The sequence below is a fragment of the Bemisia tabaci genome, chromosome 3, assembly GCF_918797505.1.
Source record: "Bemisia tabaci chromosome 3, PGI_BMITA_v3".
Taxonomy (NCBI): Eukaryota; Metazoa; Arthropoda; class Insecta; order Hemiptera; family Aleyrodidae; genus Bemisia; species Bemisia tabaci.
Window position 1 is genome coordinate 62,890,102 of NC_092795.1, and position 12,334 is coordinate 62,902,435.

Consider the following 12,334-nt stretch of genomic DNA (forward strand, 5'->3'; position numbering starts at 1 on the left):
GTTTAATGAGAGCATAATTGTGCATTAGCGCGAGATGTTGCCATCGCTTTATGCATGTTTGTGGAGCTGTAAGTAATTGTTCGCCGGGATATTAAATTCGCTTTGCGATTCCCCTTTGCCAGGTAGTCGCTTTCCACGAGCTACTTTCGCTTTTATTCCTTCCTTCATTATGTCTTGAGCCGATGCATATCTCTCAAAAAAAAACAAGATGGTGGGAAGCGTGAAAAGAGCTGAGATAGAGGCAACGGACCCAAAGAAAATAAACTACAGAAATAAATTTAGGTATTGCAGAGATCAACGACAAACTTTAATACAAACAAACTTTATTGAGAAAGGGCTCGGTGGCCTTGATAGCTATCACAGAAACATATATCACGCAATCACAGAACTTTGAGCATTGAATAAATTATCACAGAAATTTGGGCTGATTCAGATCCTACTTAGACTACTCAGAGTGAGTTCGGTCTAAACAATCGGCTGGGGTCCGATAGGACTAGAAGGTGTCAGAAGGACACAAACTTCGACTACAAACTGACAAAAGTTGGACAGAACAATGAATAAACTCAGCTGGTGGTGAGACTAAAGATGATACTGATGGTGAAACCGGTCCAAGGGTTTTGTTCAGACAAACAGGATGTACGAAAATCAACGATCTAAATCAGCAATCTAAATCAGCACATGATAACAGGATATCACACAGGATAGCAGTCTAAATCCACATTGGATCCTATAGGTAAAACCCTGTTGAAAGATCAGATTTATTTAGTACCAAGAAACAGGAATGAGACCTCGGTAAACTCAAAATGCAGATAGAGCAGAAGGCTCGGAGGAAACTTATGGGGGTTTGACACAATGATTTGGAACAGAATAACAATTAGGAAAAACATGCTTTATGTGATCATGGAAGGCACTGAGTACAAAGTACGAACTGCCTGGTCAGACGGACGCAGGCCTAAGGCTAAGTTAGGTCCATGTGCATGATCAATTATCAGGAAAAATAAAGCTAAAAACAATACTGGGGAAACAGCTCTGCCTTAGGGGCTTCAGGATAACTAAATCTGCAGGCTCAGAAAATCTAAGTACTGAAATTCTACTGAACAAGGTTGCGGCTTGCTTTAGGCCAGCATGTATTGAACTAGGCCCGGAAAGGCTCAGAGATAAGACTAGAAATAACAGAATAATCCTGCAAATGAGAAAAATACACAACCATAATAAAACAAGGAGCACTCAGGGCTCATACAGTCTCATCTGTCAAATAGAGATCAAGTAAACATAGAACATCAGAAAACATAGTGCTTAGCACACCTGGATAATGCTCGCAGCGCATCTCAAAAATAGGAGCTTGACAGTTTGGCCGAGAGAAAACATGGAAACATCTCTTTCTCTGAGTGAGAGTGACAACTAGGTCTAAAGTCTATGTAACAGGAGAAAGAACCAGTTTCTGAGGTTGCCGAGAAGTTCGGTAACCAGCACCAGAAACTAGGTCTCTGCGACAGGTGATCAGATCGGAGAGCCTTCATGCGTTCTCCAGGCCAAAATGAACAAGTTAGATTTGCTAGAAAAACCAACATTCTTGTGCTGGGAAAGAACTGAAAATGATATCCTTAATTTGAGGTTCAAAGAGATCATGGACTTTGGTAGGTCACTTGATTTAGGTATGACTTGGGCAGAATCGCCACGAGGCTAGAAAGCCTAAAAGCTCAAGATAAGGTCAAGATTCACAAGTCAAACTTACCCAAAATGGGGTTCGGAAACTGCGGTTTTAGCAAGATGCGGCTAGCACAGGTCCCAGGCTTCCAGGTTACAGGAGATGCTCAGATGTTGAAGAAAGGTGATGATAAAACTTGGCACAAAAGGCAAAACTCTCGGTCGGCCGACAAACAGAGGTGAGAGAGAAAAAGTGGCCAGGCCGAGGCCTGGTCACGCAAAAAGCTAGGTGCACACGCACCGGACTTGGGACTTTGCACTCGAAATGAATCGGACAATAACAGACAAAATGGCTCCCGGAGTCGCTAGGATCTGAGAAGTTCAAGGCGAATCAGACAACCGGAACGAAACTACACCGCTCCTGGTGGGGAAAAGTGAAAGAGAAAACTGGGGTTTCGGCGTCAGCCGAGAGAGAGCGCACCAATGCTGATTCTGATTCTTGCAACTTACCAGATCCTGGGAACTCGGACCAATTGCAGCAAAGTAAAAGTTTAAAAATAGCCCGCGAATTAGTTTACTATTAGATAGGACTTTATAGGATGGCACATCACTCCCCCTCCCATCGAAAGCTTATCAAAAGAACACACTGATTTGTCTGATGCAAAGACAGAGCCTCCGCTGAGTTGTATCAGTTCTGCCTCGAAGGGCGATACATTCTAAGAGAGCTCTTCTAAGTCATCAAAGAAATCAACACAAGAAAATAACACTCAAGACAAAAGGAAAAAGGGGCAGCCGCGACTAGTAGGTACCAGCCAGTTGTATCCACGAAGGAAAGCGAAGCCCCCTGTCGCGACCTCAACTAATAACTTAAAACTAACGAGAGCCTACTCTCAATCCGGTAAAACCACAAGGGCCTAGGTCTGCGACCTAATGGCAAATGAGCTAGATTCGAGTCACAAGGACAGCCCAACGCCGAAGATTATAGTGGTTGGTCTTACCAAAATCACAACACCCTAAGAAATTATCAAGGGGACACGAGATCAAGAAATAAATTTTTGAGCTTTACCTCAAACAGGAAGTAGCTCTTTAAACGCAAATTACTCAGAAATTAAGGACAAATTCGCGAAAATTAACGTTTCAGAAATCTTTCTGAAATTCAAAACCTTGCTAAGGTTTGAATCTTCGAAATTCCAGGTGAAAACTCAAAATTCAAGTTTCATTTCAAAATTCAAAGTGAGACTTCAAAATCAAAGATGAAATTTCCAAATTCTAGAAGAATTAGAACTTCATCTCAAAATTACTCGTCACAAAATTTTGAGAATCAAACTCAAAATTTCAAGTAAAGCAAAAATTAGGAGGTGTCAGTAGACAAACTAAAAATTCCTTCTATTGCTTGAGTAACATAAACTGTAGACCTCAAACAAGTCTGAAGCTTGAAAGACAAAGAGAGAAGCAACATAAATTATGGGACCTCAGTCTGGTGCCAGTCAAGGAAGAAAAAGATAGAAATCGAATTCAGATTCCCTGAGAAGAGAAGAGAATTCTAAAATTTTATAGGTGTCAGGTGACGAACTTAAAATTCCTTCCATTGCTTGAGTAACATAAACTGTAGACCTCAAACAAGTCCGAAGCTTGACTGATCATGAGTGAAGTTGCAAAGATTGCAGGACTTCATTCGAAAATTCGCCAAGGAAGAGAAAGAAAATGGGAAAAGAAAAATACTAAGAGGTGTCAGGTGACAAACTTAAAATTCCTTCCGTTGCTTGAGTAACATAAACTGTAGACCTCAAACAAGTCCGAAGCTTGACTGATCATGAGTGAAGCTACATAGATTGCAGGACTTCATTCGAAAATTAGCCAAGGAAGAGAAAGAGAAAAGTTCAGGACAGCAAAAGGGTAGTAAGCCCAAGCTAAATTCAAATTCAGGAACCTATCCCTAATTTCCTAGTTAACTAATATCACAGACAAACTTAAACAACTAAAATTAAGCAAAATCTAAACTAAAGACAAAATCAGGTGATTTTGGGGACTGATTTGCGGTCAAGAACCCCAGGGAGTTTGCCGCAAACAAACTACCTTCAAGAGAAGTCAAAATCGGGAGGCAGACCAACCACTAGTTAATGATGGCCAGGTGTAAGCCTGTCATTCCCATCATTAACTACATAAGGAAACAAACAATGAACCCCACAAAAGACCACAAAATCACAATTTATACACAACAAAAGGAAAGACATTTCGATGAGAGGAGATGTGTTGTCCAGACACTTCAACACACAATTTACATTAACATCTTTAAAAAAAATTTTTCTGGTTTAAAATTTAGTCTCTGAAGGATTAAGACGGAAATGCATTGAAAACTTCAAAACAGATCGATCCACGGACCTCTGGGTTATGGTCCAAACAGCTGTAAGCTGACTTGACAAGATATTTCTGCTGCTTTAAAATTTTCCAAAAAAAAACATTCCTTTGACAGCAAAAATTTTAAACCAGAAAATTAGAAAATCACCTAACTCTGAGCAAGACCTTTTTTTTTTAAACCATAAATTACAAAATCACATAACACTGAGCAGAACCTTAAAAGATTTAAACGAGACACCTGGAAACCTGATTCTAAAATTTTCGCACAGAACATAAAAACACAAGACACACATCTACACAAGAAAAATCCTTGGTTTTCGGGGTGACAGCAATTTCCACAATCCCGGGCAGACAGCCTCAAACGGAAATTGCTCCCACCTGACGTAAACCTTGGAAAGTTTGCTTTCTCCGAGAAACAGAACCAAGACAAATTTGAGACGAGAATCCTCCAAGAAACTTAGGCTGCATGAAAAACCTTCAACTGGCTGACATGAGCTATTCGTTCAAATTTTCCGGTCTTTGGGTCGACAAGTGCTGCAGTGACTGGGGTAGAATTGATGAGAACAAGGGCGCAGATGAGACCGGTGGAGGCAAGCTGGTAGAAGGGATAGAAAGATGATTTGGCAACTGCTGGGTTGGAGTAATAGGAGGAAACAACTGTGCAGAAGAAACTGGAGGCAAACTTGAAACTTGGGCAGTATTCGACAGAGCATAGTTGCCTAGGGTTTGAAATCGAGAGCCGAAGGCTTGAGTTGACATAACTGGTGCTTGAATAGCCTGCGAAGCAATAGGCGACACCAGTAAACTTGAAGAAACAGGTGGCGGTGGAGTAAACTTCGGTGGGGCAAAGGAGAAGGTAGATGAGCTCCGGGGCCTAAAAGATGCTATGGTTGTTAGGGAAGTAGCTCTAGGACGAAGTTGGGAAAAACCGAAAGATGGAGCTGCACCGGTCACAGGCATTGCCATTGATGAAATAGGGGTTGGTGGGGTGCAAGTCACAGTGTGTGATAAACCAGGCTGGCAATGAAAGAAGCCGGAGGGACTGACGAGACAATAGAAGTGGCGACTGAAGAGTCGACAGACGAGGCAAGGGTCGAAGCTGCAGCAGCGGCTGCTGTTCGAAACTCTTCAATTTTGGAGTTGAAGTCAAATAAAATATTCTGGGTTGATTGCAATTGACCCTGACATCTGTCAGCAATGTCGCCAGATAAAGATAAACAGTTCAAATTGTTCAGTCGAGCGATGTTGTGCTCTAACTGAGCAATAATATCTCTCTCATGGTTGGAGAGGAGACTAAATTCAAAATTAGAGATTTCTCCAGAAAGGCGAGTAACATCTCCTTGAACCTCGATCAGTTCCTGCTCAGGATCAAAAGATCTAATAACTGTTGGTTTTGGGCTAATGCCCAAGTCCACAGCAGCGCGAAGCTCGGTGCGCAAATGGTGAGCGTCGCCATCTTCACCCAGCTGGCGAACACGAAGCTCATACTTTAAATGATGAATAAGAAGAAGATCGGGATAGCGAAGATAACTCAACTTTGAAACCCAATCACAGCAGCGACAAAAATACCAAAGAAATTTTCAAGGAAAGAGCAAACACACACATACACAGCATACAAACAAGCACAGAACGACAATAAAACAACCTAAGGGAGTTCAGTACCATTAACTGCTTGATGCTGTGCAACTTAAAATTAGGGCTTAAAATTAAAACTTACAATGAGCAATACTCCTTTCGTAACCTAAAAGCCTGAAACATTTACAAAAGTTAACACAAACATAGACATAAATAAAATTAAAACAGGTACAACAAGTTAATTCAATATTGCCATTCAGCAATCAGAACATTAAATTCAAAACATTAAATCTGCTCAAAAGGAATCAAAAGGATTCTCTCTAATACCATTATCAGAATGGTTAATTCAGAAAAATTAGATCAGAAAATTAGTTTGTCGCTCTGCTATCATTATCTGTGACATTAAGATTTAATTAAAGTTGATCGCTCTGCTACCATTATTCTATAACATTAGGATCAAAAGTTTGCTCAAAAAAGGATCAAAAGTGGACGCTCTGCTACCATTATGAGCCGATGCATATCTCTCAAAAAAAACAAGATGGTGGGAAGCGTGAAAAGAGCTGAGATAGAGGCAACGGACCCAAAGAAAATAAACTACAGAAATAAATTTAGGTATTGCAGAGATCAACGACAAACTTTAATACAAACAAACTTTATTGAGAAAGGGCTCGGTGGCCTTGATAGCTATCACAGAAACATATATCACGCAATCACAGAACTTTGAGCATTGAATAAATTATCACAGAAATTTGGGCTGATTCAGATCCTACTTAGACTACTCAGAGTGAGTTCGGTCTAAACAATCGGCTGGGGTCCGATAGGACTAGAAGGTGTCAGAAGGACACAAACTTCGACTACAAACTGACAAAAGTTGGACAGAACAATGAATAAACTCAGCTGGTGGTGAGACTAAAGATGATACTGATGGTGAAACCGGTCCAAGGGTTTTGTTCAGACAAACAGGATGTACGAAAATCAACGATCTAAATCAGCAATCTAAATCAGCACATGATAACAGGATATCACACAGGATAGCAGTCTAAATCCACATTGGATCCTATAGGTAAAACCCTGTTGAAAGATCAGATTTATTTAGTACCAAGAAACAGGAATGAGACCTCGGTAAACTCAAAATGCAGATAGAGCAGAAGGCTCGGAGGAAACTTATGGGGGTTTGACACAATGATTTGGAACAGAATAACAATTAGGAAAAACATGCTTTATGTGATCATGGAAGGCACTGAGTACAAAGTACGAACTGCCTGGTCAGACGGACGCAGGCCTAAGGCTAAGTTAGGTCCATGTGCATGATCAATTATCAGGAAAAATAAAGCTAAAAACAATACTGGGGAAACAGCTCTGCCTTAGGGCTTCAGGATAACTAAATCTGCAGGCTCAGAAAATCTAAGTACTGAAATTCTACTGAACAAGGTTGCGGCTTGCTTTAGGCCAGCATGTATTGAACTAGCCCGGAAAGGCTCAGAGATAAGACTAGAAATAACAGAATAATCCTGCAAATGAGAAAAATACACAACCATAATAAAACAAGGAGCACTCAGGGCTCATACAGTCTCATCTGTCAAATAGAGATCAAGTAAACATAGAACATCAGAAAACATAGTGCTTAGCACACCTGGATAATGCTCGCAGCGCATCTCAAAAATAGGAGCTTGACAGTTTGGCCGAGAGAAAACATGGAAACATCTCTTTCTCTGAGTGAGAGTGACAACTAGGTCTAAAGTCTATGTAACAGGAGAAAGAACCAGTTTCTGAGGTTGCCGAGAAGTTCGGTAACCAGCACCAGAAACTAGGTCTCTGCGACAGGTGATCAGATCGGAGAGCCTTCATGCGTTCTCCAGGCCAAAATGAACAAGTTAGATTTGCTAGAAAAACCAACATTCTTGTGCTGGGAAAGAACTGAAAATGATATCCTTAATTTGAGGTTCAAAGAGATCATGGACTTTGGTAGGTCACTTGATTTAGGTATGACTTGGGCAGAATCGCCACGAGGCTAGAAAGCCTAAAAGCTCAAGATAAGGTCAAGATTCACAAGTCAAACTTACCCAAAATGGGGTTCGGAAACTGCGGTTTTAGCAAGATGCGGCTAGCACAGGTCCCAGGCTTCCAGGTTACAGGAGATGCTCAGATGTAGAAGAAAGGTGATGATAAAACTTGGCACCAAAAGGCAAAAACTCTCGGTCGGCCGACAAACAGAGGTGAGAGAGAAAAAGTGGCCAGGCCGAGGCCTGGTCACGCAAAAAGCTAGGTGCACACGCACCGGACTTGGGACTTTGCACTCGAATGAATCGGACAATAACAGACAAAATGGCTCCCGGAGTCGCTAGGATTTGAGAAGTTCAAGGCGAATCAGACAACCGGAACGAAACTACACCGCTCCTGGTGGGGAAAAGTGAAAGAGAAAACTGGGGTTTCGGCGTTAGCCGAGAGAGAGCGCACCAATGCTGATTCTGATTCTTGCAACTTGCCAGATCCTGGGAACTCGGACCAATTGCAGCAAAGTAAAAGTTTAAAAATAGCCCGCGAATTAGTTTACTATTAGATAGGACTTTATAGGATGGCACAGTCTCTTTTCCGGAATGGCATATATTTCTAGTACAGGTGTTAACATTTTGTCAAGTGCCGTCTATAAATTACTTCAGGAATGTAGAGGATTCGGGTACTTTAGAAATGTCTAATGGATGCTTGACGATCAGAGAGGGGGTCTTGTCCAGCCTCAGCTTAGATTGAAGCCCACATATTGAAAAGGGGAGGATTAGAAATAAAATAGAAAAAGTGCATTAAAAATTCCTTTGAAACATATATTTTTGTAGAAATTGTCAATATTTTTCCTAAAAATGGAGGTTACAGCAAACTCAATTGAGATTTAACAAAAAGGAAAAAATAAGAAATACCTTCAAATAGAAGACTTAAATAAGTTAGTTAGTTAGTATATGTTAAGACATTCAGCGTCACAGGCTAGTTGCTAAGCTAAAATTAGTAAATACAAGTTTTCCAGAAAATTCACCTACTTCGAGAAGGAACTTCGCAAGACAATGTCAGAAGGTTTTTACTTCGTTTTTCCTCAGCGTGGCATTCTGAATGCTTATGATTAAGTAATTTTCGCTGCTAGAATATTTTGGTTTCAAATTAGTTTTTGACGAAAACTTTGCAGGTCGGACGCTGTACCATTCAGTCAGTGAACTCAAAAAAATACATCCCAGCTTCGCAATTGAATAAAAAAAAAACTAACTACGCCAAAAGTGAACTTACTTTGCGTGAATTCAACGTTACTTTCTTTTTTTTGGGGGGGGGGGGGGGGCTGAGAGAGAGAGTTTCATTCTAAGTTTGTTCAAGGTTTAATTGCGAACTTTATAAATCTTGATATTGATGCACGGCAATGGGCACTAATTTGGTAATTGATGAAGGAAGATGCTCTCACTTTGCTGGCATCCCCCTGAAAGCCCTCCGCACAATGGGAAGGAGTGGCGCTTCACCGAACAAAAGCTATTTTCTCATGTAGAGTTTTAAGTGCCCGTCGTTTCGTTGACGTCCATGTGCCACATGTTACGGGGGTACAGACGGGGCAATGACTCCGCCAGAATTGTCTCCTCCTCAAGAAAGTGAAAGTTTGAGGAAATCGCCCACTCGTTCAAACAAAAATCGGGCTTAAATATTTCGTCACTTTTAATTTTTAATAAGATGCCTCCGCGTGAAGAGATTCAGCCAACTCGCTCTTGCGGGAGGAGTGGGGAGGTGCGATCCCATATTTGGGGGAGGGGAATCTGAAAGAAGCAATATCTTACAGAAGTAAGCCTTATAGAAATAACCTTCATCTGGAGGCGGGGGTTATTTCAGAAACGCACACATCTTTGCCAAAGAAAATCAGATTATAATACCTAATTTTGTGATTTTTCTCTTGGGGACAGGGAAAAACCGAGGTTTTTGGCCCTTAAAAAAACACATTTCAAACTCAACTTTCCTGACGGACTTCTCTTGCCGACTTCTCAATTCTCCTGGCGGACGGCAGGCCGCAGGAATCACCCACCTTACTTGTCCGAATCAATTCTGAAATGGGTGGGGGGGGGGGAGTTCCCTGTAAAAACCCTACGATGAAAATTGACAGCTCCTTGCAAGGTATATGCGAATTTTAATAAAATGTTTATTTTGTGCTAATTGATGTACAAATAAATATTGACAGTTAGTGAAGCTGCTTTGTAGCGTATTTAATTAGATTACGATGTTCTGTCGTTTCTTCAGATATGCGCGCCCTTAAAGAACTGGTGACTGAGGGACACCTCCGAAGAAGAATTTTGGTGCACTAGAATTGAATTCACAATAAAGAGCAAAGCAAAATTAAATTCTTCAATATTTTCGCTCATTCTTACATTCGAGCATTAATCTAACTTGAATATTGTGCATAAATGGGGGAAAAACTCCGATTCCTGCCCATTGTGCTGTGGCTTTTAAGCTAACTTACGTTGACTGTTCAATTTTGAAAGTAATCTTTCACAACCTTGTCGGACAGGCTTCCCGCAGGTGCGTTAAATATCTCAGAAATGAGGGAGCTACGTTTTTGCGACTAATTATTTTAAAATGATGCTTTTCAGCCTTCTCATTTCGATAAACTTCACCTCTTCACCGATATTTTCATGGCGAATCCACGGTGGATTACTCGTATAAGCTGACGGGAAATGTGCGTCCACGGCAGGGTTCTTAGTTCGAAATTATGTTAGTTCTAGGATCAGCCACACATGTTTCCCAGCCATAGGTATGACTTCAATAAAAGGAATTACAATAAAAATCATTGATCACGGCTGGATGCTCAATTACTTGATTTATTACATTTTAGCGACACGAGAACGTGCATGCGAATAATTTAGAAATTTTCAGAAATTTTAAGTAAGTGGAGTAGTGGGAATAAATCCCAGGATTCAATTTATTTGGAAGACTGTAGTTGCTACGAGAGTTTCTTAACACACACACCCCCCCCCCCCATTCCGTCTTGTTCTGCCCCGATTAAAGTCGACTCTAACCTTTCCTCCCTCTCCTAAATGTTGCTGTTACTTACCCCCCCCCCCTTCCACCAATTCTGTCGATGGCCCGGAATATTTGGACCGAGTTTATCAGAAAGGAACCAACCCACATTTTCAAAAAAATTGAGTTAAGTTTTTGAGTCCCACTAGTCGTATATTTTCTCCTGCCAAAAAGTGAAAGTCGAAAAAAAGAAATTAATTTTGAGAAGAGAGAGGTTAAAGTTTATTCTCTACATTGAGCCCGACGCAGGAATACAACTTCAAACCTCTTTTTCTCAGTTTCAACTCAATGTGGGTTGGTTCCGTTTAGATGAACTTGGTCTATGCGAGGGGAAATACAAATTGCCAGGTTTTTTTTTGTTTTGTTGGTAAATTATTAATATTGGCGAGTGGAGGGAATAGTTTAGTTTTTGTTTGATGATGGTAATGGGATGTTTAAACATAAAATGAACAGAAACTGGATCATCACTTAATTGACGCGATGACGGAGAAGATCTTCCGCTTGAATATTGATGTCTGAGGACGGCGTGACGAATGCACGGGCGACGGCTTAATTTAGTAACATGTGACCGTTCGCGAGGGGAAAAGTCCACGGAAACAATATTTTCACTGGAGCGATTTTTTCGAGTAAGGTTAAATCCAATTTTGAGATTTCAACCAAGTCAGGGTTGCCTTAGGGGAAATATCAAAAAAATATCAAATATCAAAACCGGGAAATATCAGGGAATTTTAAACAGTCTGGGAAAACCAGGAAAAGTCAGGGAAAATGACGAAAATGTTAGGGGAAATTGGTTAAATCACCTTCATTTGCTTTCTAGAATGGGTTTGAGATTTCAAACAACAAATGCCTGTAAACTATTTTCCATTATGCCTTCTTAACCATCCTTCACATCTTCAATTGTCACGGAATTCCACCAAAATGTGGCAAGGAAATCAGGGAAATGTCCGAGGATTTTATTTTCTAAATTCTGTGGCAACCCTGCAAAGTACTCTACCCATTTCTCTACAGACCAAGAGGAAAGCAATTCATTTTTGTGCCAATGGTAATTGTCAAGTTGCATTGTGATCCGGAAAATCCATGCGATCATGGAAGATTGGAATTCTGATATATTTTTTCTCGAAACTACTTTTTAGAATCTGTGAACTTCCAACTGCCATAACTTCGGTTCGGTTCGTTGTTTTGAGATGTTTCTCCATCTCAAAATATTTGTGCAGCACTTTTTTATGCTCCAGTACTAATAACTTGATTTTGACTTTTATTGGATAAAAGGTTCCTTATTTATATTAGACGGTCGTGCGTGCTGTCACAAAATATTGCAACATTAATTATTACATCGTTTTTTTCTTACCTCATTCAAATCGGATGGTGTCATGTTGAAATAGCTGTTTCATTTAAACCACACTAACTTGTTCGGAAACCGTAAAAGAATCCAGTTTTTTTACCACTGCTCTCAGAGAAATTTTACAGAGTATTTCTAGTAGTTTTTAACCATTTTTTTTTTTTGAAGTGTAAATTTGGCCAAAACTCACAAGGGGTAAAATTTTCATAGGATGAAATGATAATAAATACCCTTTCGAAAGTTCCAAAATGCTCAAAATTTAGCCGCAATTGCCTTTAAAGTTGTTTCCCCCTCTCTGGGCCTCTCTAAATAATATCCATGATTCTCAAAATTTTCTAAAATTTGATTCTTTTCCTTTGCACACTTACAAAACGCACTCTT

The 12,334-nt window shown here is 40.4% G+C and overlaps 1 protein-coding gene and 1 long non-coding RNA gene across 2 annotated transcripts in view; one reads left to right on the forward strand and one right to left on the reverse strand.

The window, feature by feature from the left end:
- Positions 1-12,334, forward strand: part of LOC140224169 (uncharacterized) — a 143,065-nt gene that overhangs the window by 18,004 nt on the left and 112,727 nt on the right. The gene's annotated exons all lie outside the window — the stretch shown is intronic.
- Positions 304-8,444, reverse strand: LOC140224341 (uncharacterized). Its single transcript, XR_011899639.1, has 2 exons — positions 1,736-8,444; positions 304-741 (listed from the first exon to the last, which is right to left on the reverse strand). It is a non-coding gene; the product is annotated as an uncharacterized lncRNA (long non-coding RNA).